The sequence below is a fragment of the Amblyomma americanum genome, chromosome 11 (genome assembly GCF_052857255.1).
Source record: "Amblyomma americanum isolate KBUSLIRL-KWMA chromosome 11, ASM5285725v1, whole genome shotgun sequence".
Lineage (NCBI taxonomy): Eukaryota > Metazoa > Arthropoda > Arachnida > Ixodida > Ixodidae > Amblyomma > Amblyomma americanum.
The window spans coordinates 23,317,358-23,341,939 of record NC_135507.1 but is presented as its reverse complement, the minus strand read 5'-3'; the positions used below and the strand labels follow the sequence as shown (position 1 = coordinate 23,341,939).

The 24,582-nt window shown below is 46.4% G+C and overlaps 1 long non-coding RNA gene across 1 annotated transcript in view; it reads right to left on the bottom strand.

The window, feature by feature from the left end:
• LOC144110438 (uncharacterized) overlaps positions 1-24,582 on the bottom strand; it is a 46,931-nt gene that overhangs the window by 20,646 nt on the left and 1,703 nt on the right. Inside the window, exons 2-3 of the long non-coding RNA XR_013309840.1 lie at positions 11,754-11,864; positions 9,893-9,984 (exon numbers count right to left, since the gene is read on the bottom strand). This is a non-coding gene — a long non-coding RNA (uncharacterized LOC144110438). The remainder of the gene's footprint in view (positions 1-9,892; positions 9,985-11,753; positions 11,865-24,582) is intronic.

The following is a 24,582-nucleotide window of genomic DNA, read 5'->3' as shown; positions in this document are numbered from 1 at the left end:
GTGAATACATAACAGACCTCGGTATTATTTTGCTAAGCGAATTGATTTTTACAATAAAGAGAGTTGTGCTTAAAATACACCCTTGAGCCCTTGAGGTACTTCATTTTCTTGGATAAAATTCCTCGAAAAGGTTGAGCCTAGGCGGACATTAAATGAACGGTTCGACAAAAAGTCTTTAAGGGAGTTCAGCTTTCTGCCACGGATGCCGAGCTCAGCTAAGTCCTGAAGAATCCCGAACCTCCATACTGTATCACAAGCTTTTTCTTAATCGAAAAAGACTGCAAGACAGTATTGTTTGTGAATAAAAGCTTCTTCTACAGTATTTTCAAGACGGACTAGGTGATCTGTTGTGGACCATCCCTTTTTAAAACCACATTGATGGATATCTAGAAGTTAACAGGATTAAAGAACAAAAGTTAATTTTATACTCAGGACACTTTCAAAGGATTTGGCAAGGCAACTGGTAAGGGCAATGGGTCTATAACTGCTAGATGTTGGAGGTTTATTAGGTTTAAGAAACGGCGCAATAATAGCTTTTTTCCAGGCTTCAGGTATTTTCCCTGAAACCCATACTTTGTTAAAGAATATTAAAAGTGCTTCTACGGCTGGCTCAGAAAGATGGGAAAGCATTTCATAGTGTATTTGGTCGGCTCCTGGAGCAGTTTCTTTTCAGGCAGACGGTACTCTGTTTATTTCTTGCAGAGTAATTAAATTTTTGTTCTTTTCCGCCTCCACTTATTGGAAGTCTTTGTTTTTCGGTTACATTTTTGTGTTTTATAAATGACTGCGTATATTGCGATGAACTGGAAACTGCAGTGAAGTGTTCACCCAAAATGTCTTCCTGTTCCCTTATGCTTGTTTCTGTGCCAGGTGCTGTCAGAAGAGGAATTGTGAATCGTGAGAAGTTGTTTAATTTTCGAACCTGCTCCCACATATTTTTTTTTAGATGTGATTTGACTGTTTATAGATGAAACATAACTCTGCCATGAACCTTTTTCGGCAATGCGACGAATGTACCGAGGTTTAGCTCTTGACTTTTTAAAATTTACAAGATTTTCATGTGTCGGATACCTGCGAAATTTACACAAGTTCTATTTTGTTGTTTTTTTGCTTCCTTGCAGTCTTTTGTCCATTACACTTTGTGGTTTTGTCGCACTGCTCCAAAAGACTCCGGAATAGCTAATTCTGCAGCCGTTATGATACAATTAGTGAACTTTTCGTTTATCTGATCGATGGTCAGGTTTTCTAAATCTATATTTTGTAAAGTGGCTTTTGATCTAAAAAGCTCCTAGTCTGCTTCCAGTCGCGGTTTTGTGGGTATTATTTCCGGTGGAGTTATTAAACTTATCAGTGTAGGGAAGTGATCGCTACCATATGGATTGTCAATGACATCCCATTTAAAATCGTTAAAAACAGAAGGTGAAGTAAACGACAAATCTAAAAAGGTCATTTTCCCTGAGGTAGGGGAACAGTATGTGACCTTTTCCGCATTTAAAAGACATACATTATTTGTAAGGATAAAATCTTCGATTATTTGGTCCCTAGAGTCACAGTGCTCGCTTCCCCAAAATGGGGAGTGAGCGTTAAAATCCCCAGCTACTAGATGTGTTTGTGGAAGCTCATGGATGAGTTCTTGTAGATCATGAACCGTTAATGTAAAATGTGGAGGAATATATACAGAACAGATAGTAATTGTTTTATAGCTGGTGATGCTGACCGAAACGGCTTCAAGTTTTGTTTTGATTTTGATTTCTAGACCAGGGACGCCGCTTCGAACGCCAATCGCGACGCCTCCTGAGAGTCTATTTGCCTTCTCGCGATCGCGTCTAAAGGTTTCATAATGCTTCAGGATATTCATATGTTGTGGACCTAGATTGGTTTCCCGAAGACATAAGGCTGCAGGCAACATTGACCCTAAAATATATGTTATGTCACTGTAATTCCTCAACAGGCCTCTACAGTTCCACTGAACTAAAAAAGCCATGTTTATCTTTTGAGGTGGGAACGATATGAGGTTTACTTGTGTTCTGGACCCGTTATGAGGGGCCTGTCTTTTTTTCGCTCGAGAGCGAAAATAGCAATTGGGCTTGTATGGAAACACCCAGTAGCCAACCGCAGACCCAGGTGGTACACTGCATCGAGCATTTCTAAGGTGCTTTTCGTGTTGACTTTTGCAGTACTGAGCCGTAGTCTATACGTACGTGATAGAACTACTCTATTTAGAAGACTCAGCAGGCAGTCTAGATCTGCACCTCAAGAATTGTGTGACAAGGCTTTTCAAATATGCAGTGCCTTGATGCATTTCAGTCTTACTGCTTAATGTGTGTGATTAATTTAAGTTTTTCGTGCAGTATGACGCCAAGAAGTTTGATGTTTTTGGACAGCAATAATCTCTGGCCGTTAAGTGTGATGTTGGGTTTAGGTATAACACCACGTTGTTTTCTGCGCTGAGTTTAAATTAATTTTCGTCTGCCCACTGTGATACTTTGTTTACTCCTAACTGAATTTGCCGCTTACAGATCGACACATTACATGATTTGTAACTTATATTTACATCGTCCACATGAGCAGAGAAGGATATACACCTAGGTAGGACGCAAAAAAAGAAAACATTTGACATAAGTCTGTCTGGTTGGGAAAATTAATTTAGTAGAAAGATGACTGACGCCAACCACGTTAATTTTTGAAAAACACGACGTTTCGGGACCGGCTCGTCCCTTCTTCGCGGTGTGGCTACGGGCGAGGCGCAGCTTGGCTTTTTTCAGCCCTCGTTATGAATACCTCCGGGTCAATGGCCGCAAACCATGGATGTAAGACGAAGGAAGTGTCCCCAGGGAGCGATTAACATTCCTTCGTGTCTGTTGTATGTGCCACGACTCCAGCAGAAGCCTCCTGCGCTGGTTAGCTTCGGTCTCCAGTAGAATAGTGCCGTCAAAGTCAATTCGGTGGTCACATTTCTCGCAGTGTTCGGCCACCGCGCTGCGCTGACGGTTCATTTGTCGGACTTCTGCTTTGTGTTGCCTCATTCTTTCGGCGAAGTTCTTCGTTTCCCCCATGTACGAGGCCGGGCAGACTGAGTAGGGAATCATGTATACAACCCCTGGGGCCCTTTCTTTTGGGAGGCGGTCTTTGGGGCGGGGGAGGAAGCGTCCGATGGTGGTAGCCGGTTTGTGCGTTGTTAGCAGGGGTGCTAACAAGATTCCCTGCTCAGTCTGCCCGGCCTCGTACGTGGGGGAAACGAAGAACTTCGCCGAAAGAATGAGGCAACACAAAGCGCACGTCCGACAAATGAAGCGTCAGCGCAGCGCGGTGGCCGAACACTGCGAGGAATGTGACCACCGAAGTGTGTGCATGCGTGCGTGCGTGTGCGTGTCTTGTCGGAGCTAATACGTGAGACAAAACCGAGAAAGCTACGAGTTGAACCCCAAAATATCAGACTGCCTCCACTTCTCGTGTGCACTGCGTGCATACTAGTGCCCTGCACTTATAACATTTCATTGTTATCTATATGAGCTTCTAAAATGAGTCAGCGTGTTGTTGTCTGTGCACAAAAGCTAATATAGGCCTGGAATATTTAGAAAACAATGCAGTAGCGTTTACCACGACACTTACAATATGTGCTAAACACACAGTAGACTGGGAACAAAGAAAGATTTCAGGTCGCTTAATTATCATTACCCAGTGGCATTACGATAGGACTAGGTCTTCTGAATTTCACTGTTTCTCATCTCCCGCCATATAGTGCGGTTTGCTGCATGCATGTTTGGTGACGCTTCCACGTGCACAGATGGAAGATGATGAAGACCATGCTTTCAAACTTAACAAGCTTGAACGCGGCGACGTGACTAAGACGACGACAATGCAAGCACAGCTCGAGAGTTTGGCACTTCATACAGGCAGGATGTAAGGATTTGTCCCAACTAATCGTTCATCTGAGGGAAGTGCATGAACCGACAGACTTTAAATTGGAGTGGCATTTCCTCTTTCAGCTTTCCCTCAGCCTTACCTCGCGTCTAGTACTCTGCTGCTCTGACTTTCTGCGATGTGTTTCGTAAGGTTTCCTACAAGCTTTGTAAATAATTTAGTTAATGTGAATAGAATATATTTTCAATGTAATGAATACCATCCTTTAAAAAGCTGTGGTGATGGCGTAGTGGTATGAAGCTGCGGCCAGGGGAACTGATTTTCTGTGCCGCTGCGGGTTCAGATCCCGCTCCCCCAGCTAATCAGTTTTTTTTATTTATTTAGTGTCTTCCCCAGTGCGATGCCGGCTTTCCGCTCCAGTAAGGCTCTTATGCTTTCGCTTAAAATAAAACGTTATCCAGACCACTTGAAAAATCAAACGTATCGCTAAAATGCAGTATTTGGGCTGAATATAATCGTAATCACTAACTCCCCGAGTCTGGAGTGAAAGATTCCTGTGGTTGCCATTTTAGTGCTCTCGACTACTGATCCGGAGTTCCCGGGTTCGAACCCGACCGCGGCGGCTGCGTTTTTATGGAGGAAAAACGCTAAGGCGCCCGTGTGCTGTGCGATGTCAGTGCACGTTAAAGATCCCCAGGTGGTTGGTTGGTTGTGAAACTTTATTTCCAGCGGATATAGAGGAGCGACACGAAGTCGCCCCCCGCTTAAACGGCGGCCGCTATCCCTTGGGCAGCGGCGGCGTCTTCAGCCAGCTGGAGGAGCTTGATCTGTATCCCCGGGTCGGGGCTGAGCAATAGAGCCTCCCAATGAGCAGAGTCGGTAATGAAGTGACTCGCGGGTAGGGACTGCGGGCAGTTCCAGATCATATGATTTAGATCGGCTTTCGCATCACAATTTTTGCATTTGTTTGAGTAGAGTCCTTCCGAATAGAAGCTACACAATTGGGGATTTGGATAGGTGTTAGTTTGAAGTTTACGCCAGGCTTTGGCCTGTTGCTTGGAGAGCGTTTTATCTGCTGGGGGGAATCTGAGTCTTGCAAGCCTGTAGTGCTGCAGGATTTCTCTGTAAGAAAACAACCTGTCCTTGCCAGAGTATAGGGTGGGTGGGCTGCACGACCCAGCTCGGCGGGACAGTTCTCGAGCTAGGTTATGAGCCGCCTCATTACCAGCAAGGGAAGCATGAGCAGGCGTCCAGATTAGGCGAATGCGCCGCGTGGGCTGATAATTTAGCAGAATCCGTGCTGCTTGTGGGGAGATTCTTCCAAACGTGTAGTTACGTATAGCCAATTTTGAGTCGCTGACAATGGTTTCTGCCGAGGATCCCACAACGGCTAGAGCAATGGCTGTTTCTTCTCCAACATGTGTGTGCTGAGTGCGTATAGTGCCCCCAGTTATGAGTGTACCACGTTCCGTGGTGACCACAGCTACCATCTTGTCAGCCGAAGAATCTGCCGCATCTACATATACCACAGAGGTATCATTAAGAAAGCGTTTGCCTAATGATTTGGCTCTCTCTGTACGACGTTCAGCATGGAAATCTGGGTGCATGTTCCGAGGTAGTGGAGGAATGACCAGAAGCTGGCGTATATGTTTGGGAAGGTCAGTTGTGGGTCCGCCTTGTCGTTCGTATGTTATGCCTAGTGTGGACAGAATGTGTCTGCCAGTTGGTGTGGCCGATAGTCGTTCGTACTGCGAGACGGTTACCGCTTCAATAATCTCGCTTAGGGTGTTATGAAGACCGAGACCTAACACTTTCTCAGTCGCTGTGTGCATGGGTAGCCCAACTGCCTGTTTGACGCATTTTCTGATTATGGCCTCCACTTTTTCTTTTTCAGCTAATTACCCAGGTGGTCGAAATTATTCCGGAGCCTTCCACTACGGCACCTCTTCTTCCTTTCTTCTTTCACTCCCTCCTTTATCCCTTCCCTTACGGCGCGGTTCAGGTGTCCAACGATATATGAGACAGATACTGCGCCATTTCCTTTCCCCCAAAACCAATTTAAAAAATTTTAGTGCCCCAGCGCTTTCACTTCGCCGAAATACGGACGTCTGTCTGTCCGAAGCCTGCTTCTAGCACGTGGGCCAGATTCGCCACGCGACGTTGTAGCGTCATCATAAGCTGCCCACCGTGGCAGTTCAATTATTGAATAGTCGCGAAAGACTACTAAGGAACAACATGGGTTTCATAATCCCCAGCTATGGTAGCACCTGCCATCGCAAGGCAGCGGTGCGTAGCTTAACCGCTGCACCTCTGTGTCAGGAGCGGAATCAGGACTCTCATGGATCTGTGAACGCAGATAATTGACAAATTCTACCGCAGTACAAGTCTAAAATGATGCAATATCATGCAAACTTGCAAAATGTTATATATCGACCGAAGTAAGCCAGTTCAGGTCAACCAAAAGCATAGAAAGTCAAGATAATAAAGTTTTTTTCTCTCTCTCTCTCTCTCTCAAGATAAACCATACAAAACCAGAAACAATGGTGCTAGCGCACGATAATTCGTGGTCAATCCCAACCTAAACCGCCCATGATTTTCTTGCTTGCACGTTTACGCATTACCCAAACGCTGAGTGTCAATCACCTACCATGCCTGCAAGAAATTTCGTAAAATCAGGCGCGCGATTACGTGTTCACACGTCTTACCAGCGACAGAAAGAGATGTTCAGGTTATTTGGAGAGCAGTACAGCTTTTCGTTTTAAGCACCTCGTGCAATGCAAGGCGGAGCGTGCGATGATCCAGATTAAGGTGGTTAAGCGTCTGCTTTGTTAAGGCGAAAGCCTTTAATTCCTCATACTCGCGGCGCCCGTCAGTCTGTCCCTGCCCTGAAACAGTACCAGTTGTGGCCTCTGCACATTCTCCTCCACAAAACAGGTGGCGGCGCAGCCAACCCCCTCTCCCCGCGCGACGCGGTTACCACCGCCACTCTTTTCTCTCCTCCTCCACCCTCTCAACGCAGCGACCCTCCGCTCAGAAGAGAAAGATAAATGCACGCGCTATGTTCCCTTTTCCACTCCCAACAACATAATAACAATAATAACAAATGGATTTTGGGGAAAGGAAATGGCGCAGTATCTGTCATATATCGTTGGACACCTGAACCGCGCCGTAAGGGAAGGGATAAGGGAGGGAGTGAAAGAAGAAAGGAAGAGAGAGGTGTCGTAGTGGAGGGCTCCGGAATAATTTCGACCACCTGGGGATCTTTAACGTGCACTGACATCGCACAGAACACGGGCGCCTTAGCGTTTTTCCTCCATAAAAACGCAGCCGCCGCGGTCGGGTTCGAGCCCGGGAACTCCGTATCAGTAGCCGAGCGCTCTAACCACTGAGCCACCGCGGCGGGTACCTCAACTCGCTGCGCAAGCAACAGTGACGTCACTCGTGCACCAGATGGAGCCAGTGCGCGCGACAGCGGCAGGCGCGGCGACGCTCCTTCGTCAGACGTTTTGTTGTAGTCGATTGAGTCGGATGGCTCCCAAGCCGTCCACGATTCCACGGCAAGCGGTTCAGAGAAGCGGCTCAGAAAGGCGGATTTCCCCAATACCAAACGCCAGAAAAAAATTGAATGACACTTTGGAAATTCTGAAGTGTGTTCGGCGAAGGCCTGTGGCAATTCGACTGGGAGTGTCATATGCAAAAAAAAAAAAGACATGGGCATAGTCAGTCGAATGGCCACAGGCTTTCGCCGAACACACTTTGGAATTTCCAAAGTGTCTCAATTTTTTTCCATGGTAAGACCACAGTGGTTGCCTTTGTCCACCATATTGCGCCACCGCTTTCCTATACCGTAATTCCAGCGAAAATTGAAAGATACGACGGTACTGAACTCCTCGGTGTGAAAGAAAAAAATTCCATGCTGTGTATTCCTAGAACACATGGGCTTGACGTCCCGTCTGTTCTCCGCCAGGTAGTTACACGCAGTGACCGAACGCTCCGCGAGTTCTACCTTGAACGATTAATAACTGGACGCCCCACTCCAGCTGTAGCCAACACATTGCTGTGCGCGTGTGTTTTAATTCCTCCAACATGAACTACTCACGCGCACAACCTGGACACATTTCTTTTTGTGTAAATAGTTTGTATATATTACTTCTCCCCCTATCCTCTCTCCCTGTCCTCTCATCTCTTTCATTTCATTTCTCCATTATGCCTGCTATCCTTTACGTCCGCTGCCCCAGCTCAGGTGCTTCAGCATCGATGGCAGATGCTGGGGCTAGCAAAAATCTTTTCCTTCTTTTTTACTATTATTTTAATAAAAGAAAAGCAACTACCACTACCACACCAACGCCGGCAACAGGCTTTTATTTAACATTAGAATTTCGTAGAGGTATTCTTGCGCTGCAGCCAGTCTTTAGAAAACTCGCTAAACTGAAATCGGCCTTCGTTCCGGGAAAACAAGGCTTAGAACTTGGTAATTCAACAACCTTAATAGGTATAATTTCTGCATGATTTACTCTACACTCTAAAGACGAAACGGGTCACGGATGATACCTTAGCATCATGTGGTATCATATGCTTTGTCTAGATTAAAGAAAACAGATAAACAGTTCTGTTTATGCACAAAAGCGTTCCTCAAGAGTCAAGGAAGGGAACAGCAGTTCACAATTGGCAGCGAGGTGCTGGAAGTGGTAAAGGAATTAGGGCAGGCAGTGGCAGCTGATCCGGATCATGAGAGGGAAATAACTAGAAGGATAAGAATGTGGTGGAGCGCACATGGTAGGTTCTCTCAGGTCATGAATGGCAGTTTACCAATATCTCTCAAGAGAAAAGTGTACAACAGCTGTATCTTGCTGCTACTCACCTACGGGGCAGAAACGTGGAGGCTAATGAAAAGGGTTCGGCTTAAGTTAAGGACAACACAGTGAGCTATGGAAAGAAAAATGATAGGTGCAACGTTAAGAGACCGGAAGCGGGCAGAGTGGGTGAGGAAACAAACGCGGGTTAAGGACATCCTAGTCGAAATCAAGAAGGAGAAATGGGCTGGGGTAGGGCATGTAATGCGAAGGCAAGATAACCGCTGGTCCTTAAGGGTAACGGAGTGGATTCCGACAGAAGGCAAGCGTAGCAAGGGGCGGCAGACGGTTAGGGGGGCGGATGAGATTAAGACGTTTGCGGGCAGCTGGCAAAGGACAGGGTTAATTGGAGAGACATGGGAGAGGCCTTTTCCCTGCAATAGGTGTAGTCTGACTGATGATGATGATGATGATGGTGGTGGTGGTGGTTATGACGTATGATTCAAACGCAACGAACTGGTCAGTGGTTGACCTTTTAGCCCTACATGCAGCTTGGTGCTGGTCAAGAAGACCATTGAATTCAAGGAATGAATGTTTGAATGTATTGTTGGACTGCTTTACGTGTAGTAGATGGGGTACGTGAGGGCGGAGATGAGCCCTTGGGTTGTGAATGGCCTCTGGAGTGGGGTGAGAGGGATGGTTGGGGGTGGGGAAACCTGTCTGGGCCACCTATACCTTCGTGCGTGTCCCACTGACATGCACTGACACATGAATATGTGAGCAGAACATCCGTGAAACTCGCCAAGAAAGAACACGCCTATCGTATATCAAAACAGCCATAATTGTGTGTGTCCACCCTCCACCATTCCTACAAAACCTTTTCCCGCCTAAAAAAATAAAACAGTTGAAAGTAAGCACTCGTTCTGTTTGTCGTCTCTCTGCTCCAGATCATTCTGGCAAAGCTATCGCTTCACTGTAAGAATCCTACTGACAAGCGTGAATGCTCTGTTAGTATATCAAAAACGGTTTCCTTGTAACACTTCACAGACATCATGGCTGCAACGCAGCTGTCATACAGTATGCATGAGAAGCGCATACTATAGGCATATAAAAAAGTTGCGCTTTCCGGCCCTGTTGCAATTCGCCCCACTGTCCGAGCTTGCGCTTCGTCTACAGACCATTTATAGTTGACGCTGCAGCATTCTCGCGCGTGATGAAATGAGTGACGTGCTCACCGTGTGCCTGTCCTCGGCGAGCTCTGCCGTCCGAAGCTGAACACGTCCTGCACCTCCAGTCATCCAACGCCGGGCTCGGGTACAGTCGTGACCTGCGCAATTTCGTTACGGGGGCTTCAAACAGCAGCCTCTTGGCAGCTGTGACGTCACACGTTTCTACCGGTTCGCCTGGTGCCAGCTACGGCACGCCCCTGCTTGACAGTAGACGCTCGTTGCGTTCGTTGTCTCTCTGTTCCAGGCAGTTCTGCCAAAATTAGCCCTTCCATTGCAAAAGTCATCCTCACCTTCATTATTGGGCCGTTAACATACCAAAAATGGTTGCCTTGTGAAAGTTCATAAACATGGTTAAAGCAGAACTGTGACAGTATGAGGAGCACATGCTAAACCCATCTAAGAAAAAAATGTCAGGGTTTTAACTCGGTTAAACCTATAGTAGTCAAGGATTCGACGAAAATTCGCCTGGTCAGGCATAGAAGTGAAAAAAAAATGTTTTGCAGTCACTGACCATGTTAAGCAATGATGGAAGACGTTTCGGAACCGGTACTTTTTCCTTGTTTACAATGAGGCGGACAAAGCAAGTAGGCGAATGTTAAGCTACTATTGTGCGGAAGCACTGGTTTTGGGCTATACTTCTGCCTTTTGTCCGAATAGGCCAAGGTCAAATTTCATGAGTGGCCCGGGCCATATTTTGGAAAAGGCACGGGCCAAATTTGCAAGTCGCCATCGTGTTTGGCACGGTAAATTATGATTGGACATCGATTTTGATACAAATCGCCCAAGGTCAAATTTTGGGGGTGGCCCGGGCCACCTTTACAACTTGTGATCGTGTTGGTCACGGTCAAATTTTGGGTTGGATGGGCGAAATTTTAGCTATGTATTTTGAAGCGAAAAGCTTCACTACGCTAGGCAGAGCAGTCGTCGGGTAGGCCGGAAAATGACATTCAAAGACCTTCAATCGGGCTTCAATCAAAGACGCGGCTTGGCGTCTGTAACGTTGATTGCATTTTGCACAATGGATAGGCAACGCGCCCACCCTGCCACGCTAAAGAAGGCGGTTAATGGTTGATCGCGAGAGGTTGGTCACCCAACGAACCATTGCGATCGCGATCAACTATTAACCGCTGCGGCCAATTCGCCGTGTGCGCGCGTTTGACTTTGAACCGACCCTGAGCCACGTGATTGTTATAACGTCGCTCAGCCGCCGCTGACGCCGAAATCGAGCGCTCGCCTCTCGTTCATTGCCGTTGGCGTTGACTCCGATGATTTTGAGGAAAGGAAGGGCGTGGCGGCACGCCTGGGTCAGTGGGTGGCCCAATCGCGCTTTGAGGTACGTGGCGCTGGTGTGAGAGACATGTGGGTTGCATGCATTAGCGCTGACAGCGTTGTGGCAGACACGCAGCACTGCAGCAATAGGCCGCAGTATTCACTGGGTGACCAGTATTTGGCGATGAACCATTAACTGCAACCTGCGTGAATGGCAGGGTGGGCGCGCTGGCTATCCAGTGTACGGAACGCACTCAACTTTACAGACGCCAAGCCGCGCCTACTTGCCTGATACAGCACAACTTTCGCTCTCTAACCAGGTTCAGCAATAGTTAAACCGCAGCTAATTTTTATGCTTAGTTTGATTTAATGTGGCGTCGCTGTTGTCATGAAACGACAAAAGTACAAACGTATACGTACGGTGGTGACAAGATCTTTGGTCGGTGTTGGTGAGCGTATGAGTGCTTTCGCACTAAAATTTCACTCTCCGCAATCCTTCAGCTACTTGCCTAACTGCCCCTTGTTCGTGCTTCGTCTACACACCATTTAGTTGACGCTGCGGCATTCTCGCGCGTGGTGAAACGAGTGACGTGCTCACCGTGTGCCTGTCCTCGGCGAGCTCTGTCGCCCAAAGCTGCACTTGGAGCTGCGTGGAGAACACGTCCTGCACCTCCAGTCATCCAACGCCGCGCTCCCGTACGGTCTTGACCTGCACATATTCGTTACGGAGGCTTGAGACAGCAGCCTCTTGGAAGCCGTGACGTCAGACGTTCCCATAGCACCCGGTTAGACCGGTGCCAGGTATGGCGCGCCCCTGCTGCAGATGCGTCGGCGCATTTTTCAACTAGTGAAAGTGCGGATTGCATCGCAGCTAAATATACCTATAAGATTGCTCGCGGCTTCACTCTGATGTATTAGAATCTGTGGTATATAGTTTTGTGACCGGCGAAACAGGATGCGGAGGTATTTTCTCGGCACAGAGCTGTTGTAATAGTTCCTTAGTCTGTGCTGCCACCGTGTAACGCACCGTGTGTGGCGCTGATGAGCTGTGGCAGCCTTTAAAAAGGGCACCAATCTGCACAGGGCATGGCTCCTTGGGGCGCAGTCATCTCTATCGACATGGACACGTTCCGAAACAGGCTTTCTTTGCTCGGACTATTTCGTCAACAGCGGCTACAGGACCAGTCTCACATTGTTGAGGACCGTCGGAACGCCATTGAAACGATAGCGCTTAAAACCTGCTGTTGGGCCTTCCATCTTCTCAAGGAACTGCAAGCGAGAGAGGACTAGTGCCTTTCAGCAGAATAGGTGGAAAGAAGTGCGTGCTATTTCATCCCTTAGAGCGGTACAGGCGAAAGCACTGTAAACAAGCGTCCACTCCTCTGCCGCAGGACGCGCGGGAGACACTGTCGAATGGCGCGTCTTCACGGCTCCGGTCCGAAAGAAGCGATAAGCGCTGATGGAGCGTCCCCTTTGAAACGGGTTCATGGCAGTCGCCACCATGTTAGGTTATTTCTTTCCTTTATATTTCTTTAACAGTGGAGCAAACCCGTCCATAAATTCGCCATTTCCTTTAAATACAATTATAATGCGAAAGCATTATATGCCCCCATCGAGAGAAAAAGTGGCGTCCGCAGAGAGCGGAAATGAAAATGTGGGAGTCCCACCAAAGTCAAATAGCGTCACAACAAGTCACGTGACACCAAGATTCGTGCTCACGTGACCGTAAGTTGAATAGTGGAAGGGTGACTTGTCGTCAGGATGATATGCAGAAAGTGACGTCATAATGAAGTCACATGACTAGACTTAACATGTGACGTCAGAGTGGAATGCAAAAAAAGTGACACGCTTTCGCAATCCCCCACGTAAGCGGACTTAAGTGCCTTCAGACTTTTTTTATTCCGACACTTCTAACCTTATGTCACCTCTCTACTTTTGAGCCACCAATCTTCCAATCACTTTTTGCTAACTTCCGCCGCAGATTAATTCACATGACCATTGTTATATCTAAATCCTAGGGTCTATTTTCCGCCCTATTTGATTCTATGCATTGGGTAAGCAAGAAAAGGCCCCCGATTCTGAAGTTTTCCGAGCATCTTATTACTGTCTGTCCATGACAGCATTTTTAATTTCGCCGCTTGCATTGCAGCCTGTACATGACACACGTCATCGTAATCGATCTGAAGGATTGTATGTGCATACTATCTTTTTCCTTTATCAATCAAATTCATTTTACTCTTGCGCCCGCTGTCAGGAATTTGCTTATCATTGTTTCCAATGCTTTCAACAACGTTTCCATGCTTCTTGGACCAAGTTCATTAATCAGCTTGATTTGCATTTCGTCTATCTCTGCGGATGCGGATTTAGGATTATTTGCTTCCGCTTTTGTAGTTAAGATTGGTCAGTTCTTAGCCCCTTTCTATTCTGCTGTCCCGTGTTGCTCTCTCATTTTTGGAGATTACCCTATCGTCGCTCCTAAATGGCTCGGCTATAACTCATGCAATGTAGTTAACAGCGTCGTCTCCCTCTCAACATTTCCTTTTAGCGTCGGGAGTTTGTTCCTACATTCTTTGATTATTTTTACCCAGACAGCTTATATGGTTCCAGAATTATCTTGCCCCACCTTTAGCTGCATCGCGATCTTCAGCCAATCAGAGATCAGAGGACTCCTTTATTTTACTTTGGACGAGGACCTGTACATGCAGCTTTTTTTATCGATTAGATTCCCATTTTCGGTCATTTCCTCTTGAGATAACTGCGCCGTTTTTGCTTCTCTCTGTTCCCTTGAAGCCACCGATCGTTTATTTATTTATTACATTTATTTATGAATATTGCGACCTTGTGAACAAGGCCATAGTTGGTGGGAAGATTTGAAAATACAAAAATGCAGGCTTAATTTCGTTTTACGTTAATTTTCTTGTTCCACCAGCTTCGTGGCTATCCTCTTTCCTTCCCGGCGGTCTGCAACTTCTACCTGTTTCTTCGTACTGCTGAGTAGTCCGAATTATAATCCCACTCCTCCATAGGGCGTTTCTCTATTGCTTCCTCAACGCCAGCCGCTATTAGCGCAATTTGTTCGTCGTTTAATTTTGCGTTCCTGTTTTGTGTTTTCCACATTGCTCTTTTGATCAGGGCTCCCATCTGCAGAATAATACGTTTGCGATCACTTCCCATACAGACTGTACTCTCCCTCCTTCGTCTATGTATATTTTTGTAAGCTTGCTGTACAGAGTATTTCACGTAAACTACACTCGCAAACTTCGCAATCTTATCTAACCACCTGGCCTTCTGCCACCCCCTGTCTATGTTCACCTTCCCTTGGAATCTACAATTTTACGCTAACCGACCAAAGCTTATCTGCTCTCCGCCTTATACACTTTTTATGCCAATTTCCCCTTCTTGATTTCAGCCAATATATTTTTAACGGCCATTCTTACGTAACATGCTATAGACTTGCCCAAGCATGGGCCAAGCAGCTGGAGAGGCATACAACGGAAATGTTTACTTCAGGCGAAACTTAGCGTCGCGACGTGGTCAGAGGAGGCTGCAAGCTTATCAGTAAAGAACAGAGATCAACGACACCACGAAGTGGACGCGTGGGGAACCGCTAACAGCCTTGGCGTCACCGAAAAGAGACGCGATCGATAAGTGCCATGACGGATTGAAGCTCACCGTAACACATCATTGCGTTGTCTCAGTCTGCCCTGTCATTATGCGATTCCGTTACAGACGTGGAAACGACACTCAACTGTAGCTGTTTTATGTTTTCAAGTATCAATGCCGACTGACACTTTTCTTGCAAAGTGGCTTTCTTTTGTCAGCAGAGTACGTAGAAGCCTAGCAACATTATTCCCACCAACACGCCATTCTCGTAGACTCAGAAAAGGTATCTTCCTTACGGCGCGGTTCAGGTGTCCAACGATATATGAGACAGATACTGCGCCATTTCCTTTCCCCAAAAACCAATTATTATTATTATGAATTTTCTTTCTGTATCAAATAACTTACGGCTGCTATAGCTTTGGATGTGGCAAAGTGAGTTCCTAGCTGTGACATGCTTTTTTCAGGCTGTAAAGTGATGACTTCTTCAATTAACGTCCTTTCCTTTTTTCTCCAAGACTATAGATGCACCATACTCATGCCAGAAGCATCTCCCGGATCCATCCGAGAGCCTACACTCCACACCTGCTCTCTCTGCACTGAGCCACACGCCACCCTCACCCACACCGTCTTCCAATGCCCGGCGGATCCTCCCCCGCGGGGCCTGGAGCACCTGACCAGCTGGGAGGAATGGGAGGCCCTGTTGCGGACCCGGACACGCAGAAGGTGGCGACAAACAGGGCCGCCGGCGTCATGGACCATCATGGACTCATGGACGTCTGAATGCAGTGGGTTCGTGTGGGGGCTCAAGGGCCTACGTGCCCAAAACACCTTTCGGTCTAATAAAGTTTTTCCTCCTGCTCATGCCAGAAACAGATTCGCTACTTCCGCTGTAATCAGTTTTTTAGCTGTCCTGACAGGCCTTTCCTCACCCAAGGAACGCTGAATAGGAAAATTCAGTTAATTTGGTCACTCGCGCACGCTGCCGTCCCTGGTAACGAGTCGGCTCACGAGCTAGCCACAGATCTCTACTTCCGGGTAGCCGTCGAGCCCCCCGCACACTGGGCATACGACGAGCGTCCGCAAAATTACGGGGAAATCATCGACCACTATAAATTGGGACATAGACTGGTACCCCCGCCAGATGTTAGCCTAAATAACAGAGATGCTGTCGCGTGGAGGCGGCTCCAAACTAACACCTTCATGAACCCGATCTGGGCGTTTCACCTGCACCCAGAGATTAGGGAGAACGATCAGTGCAAACACTCTGGGGCAAGAAGGACCCTCGACCACATAATTTGGGCGTGCCAACAATCCCCAGGGGTGGGACAAAATATAGTAAGTAGAGAAGCCTGGGAGACCCTGCTGCAAAGCGCGGGCCCTACCATCCAGCGACGCACCATCCATGTGTGGCGGAAGAGGCCGCGACAAGCCAAGGACTGCCTACCAGCCTCCAATCCGCAGGCGCACGACTCCCCGTCTTCCCAGGCCTGCGTGCCGGGGGCGGGGAGGGAGGCGCCTTTTTTCTGATGGAAATAAAGGTTGTTTGAACCAATAAATCAATCCACAGGCCACATCGCGTTGCCTCCGAGGGCAACGCTACCTCCAGGTGTCTCTTCCCGAGTTCCCGAAGGCCCGGAGGTAAGTACTTTCAAGCCGATACTGAAAGCACCATCGACCACCCACTTCAACACGCTTAGCATGCACGCTTTGATCGTTCAAAAGAGGGTCGGGGGCTGTAGAACACGGCAGAGAAAGAGCACAGTCAAGTGTGCGTTTTTTTCTTCCTATTTCGCGGGCTTTCCTTGAATGCTGGGAAAGTAGACTACGCACGAGGTACCGTCTTTTCCGGAAAAACGGATAGGATAGCATAGGAAAACTTTTAATGTCCAACAGAAAGACGGTAGCCGCCTAGACGACGTGTTTTCTTTTTACTGTCCCCTCACCTCTATCATTTCACTTCTTCAAACTGCCTGCTATTCTTTATTTGCACTACCCCAGCTCAGGTGCCGCCGCCGTAGTGATGGCAGATGCCGGGGTTAGCAAAAGTCTTTTACCAATTCCTTTTTGTTTTTATTTTACATTAAACACTAACTACTGCTATTGCTTTTTTGGCCGTTTAGCGGTGCACTTTTCTTACTTCTTAAGCTCTTAATTTGAGAACAAAATTTGAGAAAGTGCGCTTGTGCCAATAATAAAAACTACAAATTTTGCATAAATAATTCGAGCTAATTGACTGTTTATGCGAAATATAAAAAGATACTATGAGTTGTGCCAGACTATGGCAAACAATATGTCGTTGGTATCACGCGTCCGCGGCACACCCCTTTATTTTTAGCGCAATGGAAGTCTCGGAATTCCTATCCAACAATCAATTCGGCTTTCGTTCCAATCTCTCGGCACAAGACGTACTCCTATTCATGAAAGAAACCTCATTCCAAAACACGAAGCACACGGCCAGCACACGCGCCATTCTCGCCCCAGACCTTCAAAAAGCCTTAGACAATATTCGCACCACGGCCACCACGGGCTGCGGGTCGCACATATGGCGCCACATCCAAGCCTTCTTTACACAATGAACGGCCCAAACCAGCTCGGCGTAATATCACCTCCATTCTCCCTCCCGCACCGGGGCACTCCACAAGGAACCACTCCCTCCTCCCTCCTATTTAATGTAGCCCTAGCCCTCTTGGCCAAACAGCTCAGCAACATACCTGACCTCCAAGCGGAAATTACGCTGACGTCATCACCTTATGGAAGACTTAAGACTCCATGGGAAAGGTGCAAGACACTTTACAATTGGCAGGTGATATCAACACCTCAAGCCTGACTAATAGTGTCCTTAATTGGTCCTCGCTGAAATCGGAACTGCTGATGATCAGACCACTTTCCCGGTTTCCACGCACACACCTCCGAATGTACGACGACCACATACCCCTGGTCAATAGACTCCCTGGACTCCAACGTCCCTGACTCCATAGGTCCTCGGACTCTATTATACAGGACTAGATGCAACCTTCACTCTGCAACTACTATGCAAGCAAATCAAACAAATCGCGGGCCTTATCCGCAGAGTAGTCACACGCAACCATGACCTGTCAGAGAGGGAAGCTTAATATGGCAGACGCCCTCATCACGAGCCGTTTGACTTATCACGTTCATTATCACTTCCTCAACACAACGAAACAAGACAAAGCTTAACTTTTTATTAGAAATGCGACATCAGCGTTCCGTCTATCGCAGTCAGCACAGATCACTACTCGTAACGGGCACCTGCAAAACTATCTCGGAACTACTCGAAGCCCCACGAAGCAACCAGATACTTCGACTAACCCGCACAGAAACCGGCCAACACCTCCTACGGCGTCATCGCCTGGCCCCCTTCACATGTTCACCTTCCCCCAGCAACCAAATCAACCAAACTTACATCCAGAACCAACTGCGCACCATACCTCTGCCCAGAAAAATGAACCCCGAGCTATATACACAGGGGCAGACGCCAGGCCAGAGCTGAGTATTACACTAAACACTGCAGAGGTAGGCCCGACATCTATGTAGACGCGGCTCAACGCACCCTTTCAGGCTATTATACCGCTGTCGCCGCCTATCGGGGATGGCACCATCGTGGCTGAAGGCGCGGCCATCGCCTTGGCGCTGATACATGCTTAAGATCCAAACATCACGGATATCTGCACCATCTCTTAAGCTGCGTACCGTCAATATCAGCAAAGCATTATCAAATCAACCACCTGACACATTCTCGCATCAGGACACACGCTTACCCAGCTTAAAAAATACCGGGTGTGGCTTAGATCCTATCCTTCATCTAAAATTAAACTTGTTGCACACGAACTGTCGTCCGTTCTCACTAATGTTATCAATAAGATGTTTAAGTCAGGTGACTTTCCAGATCAACTTAAAAACGGCAAAGTTATTCCTATACATAAGCGAGGCGATAGATACAGTTTGGCTAATTATCGTCCGATAACTATTCTTCCATTTTTCAGTAAAGTAATCGAAAAGCTCGTTGTTAACCTTCTAATGAACTACCTTCTAAAATTCAGCCTTCTGATACCTCATCAATTTGGTTTTCGCCCTAACTATTCCACTGAGCTCGTACTGATACAATTTACTGACAGAATTAAACACTTCATTGATAACGAACTTTGGACGGCAGCTGTATTCATTGATTTTACGAAGGCATTTGATACAATCAATCATCCCATACTCCTTTTAAAACTAGAAGCGATGGGAATTTGTGGGCCCACTCATAGTTTACTACGTAATTACCTCGCTAACAGAACTCAGTTTGTACAAATATCGAATAATTTATCCCAACCAATTACAATTATTCAAGGAGTCCCGCAAGGATCTGTTTTAGGCCCCCTTCTGTTCTTAATTTACATTCATGATCTGCAAAAATGCCTCAATAACACTTACTGCATTCTGTATGCAGATGACACTACCATATTTTCTTCTAGCGATAACTTAAGTGAACTAACATCAAAAATTAATGCCGACCTCATAAATGTAATGGACTGGTGCCACAGCAATCTTTTACAAATAAACCCAATTATAACAAAGCTAATGATATTTCACTCAGAATACAAACGACTTGTCAGCATTCCAGATGTATACCTAAATAATCACATTATTCTGCCATCAAGTTCTGTAACATTTCTTGGTGTGACGCTTGGTTCACATTTAAAATTTAACCTTCACACCAAAATATATTAGCAAAAAAGTTGCACTTGGTATACGTATACTAACTAGAACGCGTTATTATTTCCAACAGCATATTCTTCGCTAACTTTATTACGCATTCATTCATAGCCACCTCTTTTACTGTTTATCATCGTGGGGTAACACGTACTATACCCATCTTTCTTATTTGTGTCATCTTCAAAACAAATCTGTTAGAATAATGACATTCAGCTCATACACCGCATCCAGTGCTCCCCTTTACCGCCGGCTCAATATCTTGCCTCTCCTTTGTTCACTCCAACTGAAACTAGTTTTATTAATTTATCGCGCCCGTCACAATAGCACAACTCTCCCTATATTTACAGCTTCCTGTTTGTGTAACGTGTTGTGTAACGTTGTGTAACGCTGAACAACATATTCTTTTGCTTCCGAAAGTCAAAACTAATTATAACAAACAGTCCGCTTTATTTTCAGCAATCACTGTCTGGAACTCGCTACCCGCAATCATCAAATCATTCCGCACCGAAGCACAATCCAATAAAAACTTGAAAAACTATGTACTGCATAATTGCCTTCAATTGCCACGCCAATGAAACCTGTTAGTATTGTGCACGAATTCTATTGTCTGAGTGCTTGTTCTATGTTCTCTTTTTGTGTTTGCAAAATGTGCTTTTTTAAAATTTAGCATGCCTAAACTGTTAGTTCCGTTCTTAGTTTCCATTGCACCTGTTTTCCACTATGTAGTTGCTATCTGCCATATGTTTAGCCTACTTCAAATATGCAATTAATTACAAGAGGTCCCCCTGACAGTTTCCACTTTGGGACCTCCTTCTGTAATAATCAACTTATGTACATCTTACCTATGCATCTTTTTCAATAAAACCGTTTAATCTCTAATAACCCTCGCGTGGGTTCCTGGGCATGCCTCGATCCCCGGTAATAAGCGCGTTCATGCGCTGGCTCGAGAACTATCCTTCCGAGCCCCGAAAGATGGGACACCAAGACCCACGCAGGGAACCTCGCGCGCTCTGCGCACGTAGCATCAAATCACCACTTGTCAGAAAAGCAGCCGCTCGCGCTCCCACAGCCTCACCATGCACTAGATTAAAAATACGGTGCAGTCTGGCGGCAATGCAGACAAACTGCCACATCTCACCGTACCTCCTTCATCGCAACCACCCTACCCTGACCTTCCCACTCTGCTCAACATGTGGTCACCTTCATACACCACCTGTGGGAATGCCCCAACCTGTGGAAGTTCCTCCTATACCCAACCCATCCACCTCCTCACGGGATGCTACTCTGCGAGTTGCTCAACCAGCTGGCCAAACATATGGTAAGTGTACAGAGCTCTCCGTGAAGGCCAGGCCCCTGGACTCTTGGACAATTAGGAGCCCACCCTTGATGACCTTTTGGTATTTTAAAAAATAAAGTTGCCCCCCCCCCCCCCCCACACGTGCCAAATGCGATACGCTGGCCACGCCCCGATAGCACTGAACATTAGAACGATCTATAAAAACGTTATGTAAGTTCAGGAACATTGTTACATTAAAATGTTAAATTAACGTCGAATATTATTATATAAAAGGCAATATGTCACATCTAAAAAATGAGTTTAACATTGAAAGTAGGTAAATATTATTCTAATCCAAACTTTTAAATGTTGTTATAAAGTTAAAAAAGAACAAATAATGTTATATTTTGAAGCATAAACATTCCTTTAACGTTCCATGCAAGCAGAATTTGATGATTGTTTCTAAACATTATCATGTTTCAATCATAACTATAAAACATTACAAATGTATTTCGAGCATTGGGTCCCAGAGGGCTGTCCACAAATTTTATAGTAAACAAGTTTTTCAGCTAGCAGTACTTCGCAACCAAGTCTCAGATTATGCCCGCCATAGGTAACGTGCACATGCAACCCCATTACTTTGTTAGAAAACTTCGCTTATTACCCTTTCGCCACAATCACTCATAGCACACTCCTCAGTAATGGCCGTATAAGCTTGACGACATTGCATCCTTTCGGAGGTGAGCCTATACTAGTTTCATGTTGTGCTCTGTTGTGGAAATGAAGTATCGCCATCGCTGCTGGCCCTTGCAAAGCATGGTTTATGGGGGTTCAACGTCCCAAAGCGATTCAGGCTATGAGGGACGCCATTGTGAACGGCTGTGCAAATTTCGACCACCTGGGGTTCTTTAACGTGCACTAACATCGCACAGTACACGGGCCTCTAGAATTTCGCCACCATCGAAATTCGACCGCCGCGGCCGGGATAGAACCCGCGTCTTTCGGGTCAGCAGCTGAGCGCCATAACCACTGAGCCACCGTGGCGTCCGCGATCCTTGCATAGCGTTGATAAAATTAATTGTCACACTAGTGGGCCTGCATGCTCGAGCAGGGTTGCTTCATTATTTTCGACAAATGTTACATTTGTGTTGCTTAAATGTCTACTTAATGTTAAGAAAAGGTTATTTGGACTTTTATCTGTAACGTGAAGAAAATGTTCGAAAAAATGACATTAAGAACACTCAAGATTTGGCCAAAACAAAAGTGTAACATTCTTGTAATCTTTCGGTGGTATACCTGGTCAGCAGTGGGAAGTGAGGGTGCGTTTTAAGACGCCACAGGTAATGACGATCAAGTGCCTCGGTACTGATCTCTCTACTGCCGAAGCACTAACAAACACTAACTTTGCGGAAAAGAGAAAACGTCACTGACATTCACCAGAACTGGCAAGCCCCTGCGCGCAAGAAAATCTACTAAAGTTTGAAACGTGGCTCAGCACACAGTTATGTAACTATGACAAAACGCAGGCAGGACTCTAAACGAGACTTCCAACGCAAACCATTTCTTGGGTGAATAAGCTTTTCCCTGGAAAGAGAACCGGCGCAGCAGCGACAGCGACTCGTTCACCAGTCAGTCATTAGTATCGAAGTAGACGAGGCTCTCAATCCCACGTTGTCCAAGCAAAACTCTGATCACTCTGACCATTGAAGTCATGAACGGACACCACGGCGCTCACTGTGACTTGAAATACACAAGTTATGGACGGAGCTCCAGTCACAGAGCAGCGGTTATGCACGCAGCTAGCAATCGAAAGTGCATAGCCTTCTACAGTGTCCATCACGGCACAATAAAGCGACCGCGTAGCGCATACCGCTCCATGGTCGTTGGCGAATGCACGCGCTGAAGTGAATGCTGAGCAGGATGGTATATAGTCTGGCGATTTGCAAGTGATCACTTCAGGCCTAATTCAATCAAAATAAAGTACTCTGACGCTGCACAATACCGCAAGAAGGCTGAGTACAGCACACATCAGCACAGCTAGTCATTAGGCTTCTCAACCCTCTACCTCCATTTGTCATTGGCGAGTAAGCGAAATTTACACTAGTAAAAACCTCTTGGTGCATTGCGGCCTAAGCGACACTTAACCTCCATGTTGCGTTAGACTTGCAACCTCTGTCGGAAATAAACAGCCCAAAAAAGCTTGTTTCTGTGTCGTGTAGTGAGGCTGTCTATAGCGATCTGGGAAGTCCTGAATTTAGGGCAGGAGAAGAACTATAGAGTTCGTCTCACAGTCGAGAGATTTGCCCCGCCAAAGCGAGCCATAGCGCATGGCCCGAGTTCGGACCCGGTATACGTACCGAGGCTGTATACGTACCGCGTGTTTCACCTAAGAAGTTCTGTGATATTTGATAATGGGCTTTTTGAGTTAGAGCGCTTTTTCACTATAGCATTGTCAGCAGTGTAGCGCATTAGAATACAGCTAAGAGATACTAACTAGTAGGATGGGAACTGACATAAAATAACTTTTTAATTATTACTGTTGGTCTCCTTGCTAGCTGAGAGGTCTGCGCTCCCCGTAAATAATATTCATATAAGTTTTTAGAACTTAGAAAATGCCGTTGCCTCTCCTCGGCACTGTGGCCCAACATATTTTGGCTACTTAGACGAGTTATGAAGACTGGAGGGGTTGCTTCGCCTGCAAGTTTATCGAGAGCGCATATATTTAGGTGCGATACAGGCAAAATTGTTGGGACACAGAGCCCAGAGTGACTGCGGTATGGACATTACTTCCGAAGGTCCGCGCGCATCTCACTAAATAACAAGCCTAAGAGTAATAATTACAAAGTTCAGTTAGCCAGCCTACTAGTTAGCACGGTTTAGCTGTATTCTGATAAGCTGCACAGGTGACAATGGTATGCAGAAAAAATCGCTCTTGTAACTCAAAAAGCCTACTTTAAAAACTTGCAAAACATCTATAGGTGAAACACACATGATGTTTTTGACAAAGGCCGTATACATACATCTTCACAAACGGTTTCGAACATTGCGAAATCATATGAGCAAAAATTGGCGAGGACATTTCAGCTCTGCCTTTAGCGTATGACGCGATAGCCTAGCGGGTTAGGCTTTCTGTTCTGAGCAATTTGACACCTTGGATTGGATTGGATTTTGGGGCTTATTCCTTATAACGGGCGGACCTTACACCAAAGTCCTAGCCAACTTTGACACGCTACCTTTGAACGCATTTTTATTTTTTAATCGTTTCAATCAATTAGTTGATCAATTACACACTCTAAATTTTCTTAACTAGCATATCACCAAGCATGAGCTGTTCATTCTGAGCATTTTGACACCTTTGAATCCCTCTTTTTCCAGTTTTTCCTTTAATTCAATTGACTACACGGACTTCATTAACTCGTCATCGCTTGTCACACACCAATGAATCAACAATCACTAGAGCCGAAAATTACCACGATACGATTTTTTTTACGCAGCCTCCCCCCATTATTTCTGACACGCTGTGCCGACTACGCAGACTGCTTTTCGATCGAGCGAGCTGTATACGCTATTGCGTAAAACCGATATTTTGCCAGCCTTCCAATCACTTCTGGCGCGCATGCGCGAGCCGTGGCGAAAAGACGATGCCAAGGCCGCGCGTCGGTGGTGATGAACAAGAATGATGAAGGGAAAGATAATCGCGCAAAGTGTTATATAATAAGATAACCGAACGAATCCTGATAGCGTTGGAACTAGGCAGCGCATCGCGTCCGCGACAGCTTGCACGAATGTGGTCCCGCTTCTTGCTGTGGCCGATCAAAAAAGGATCAAA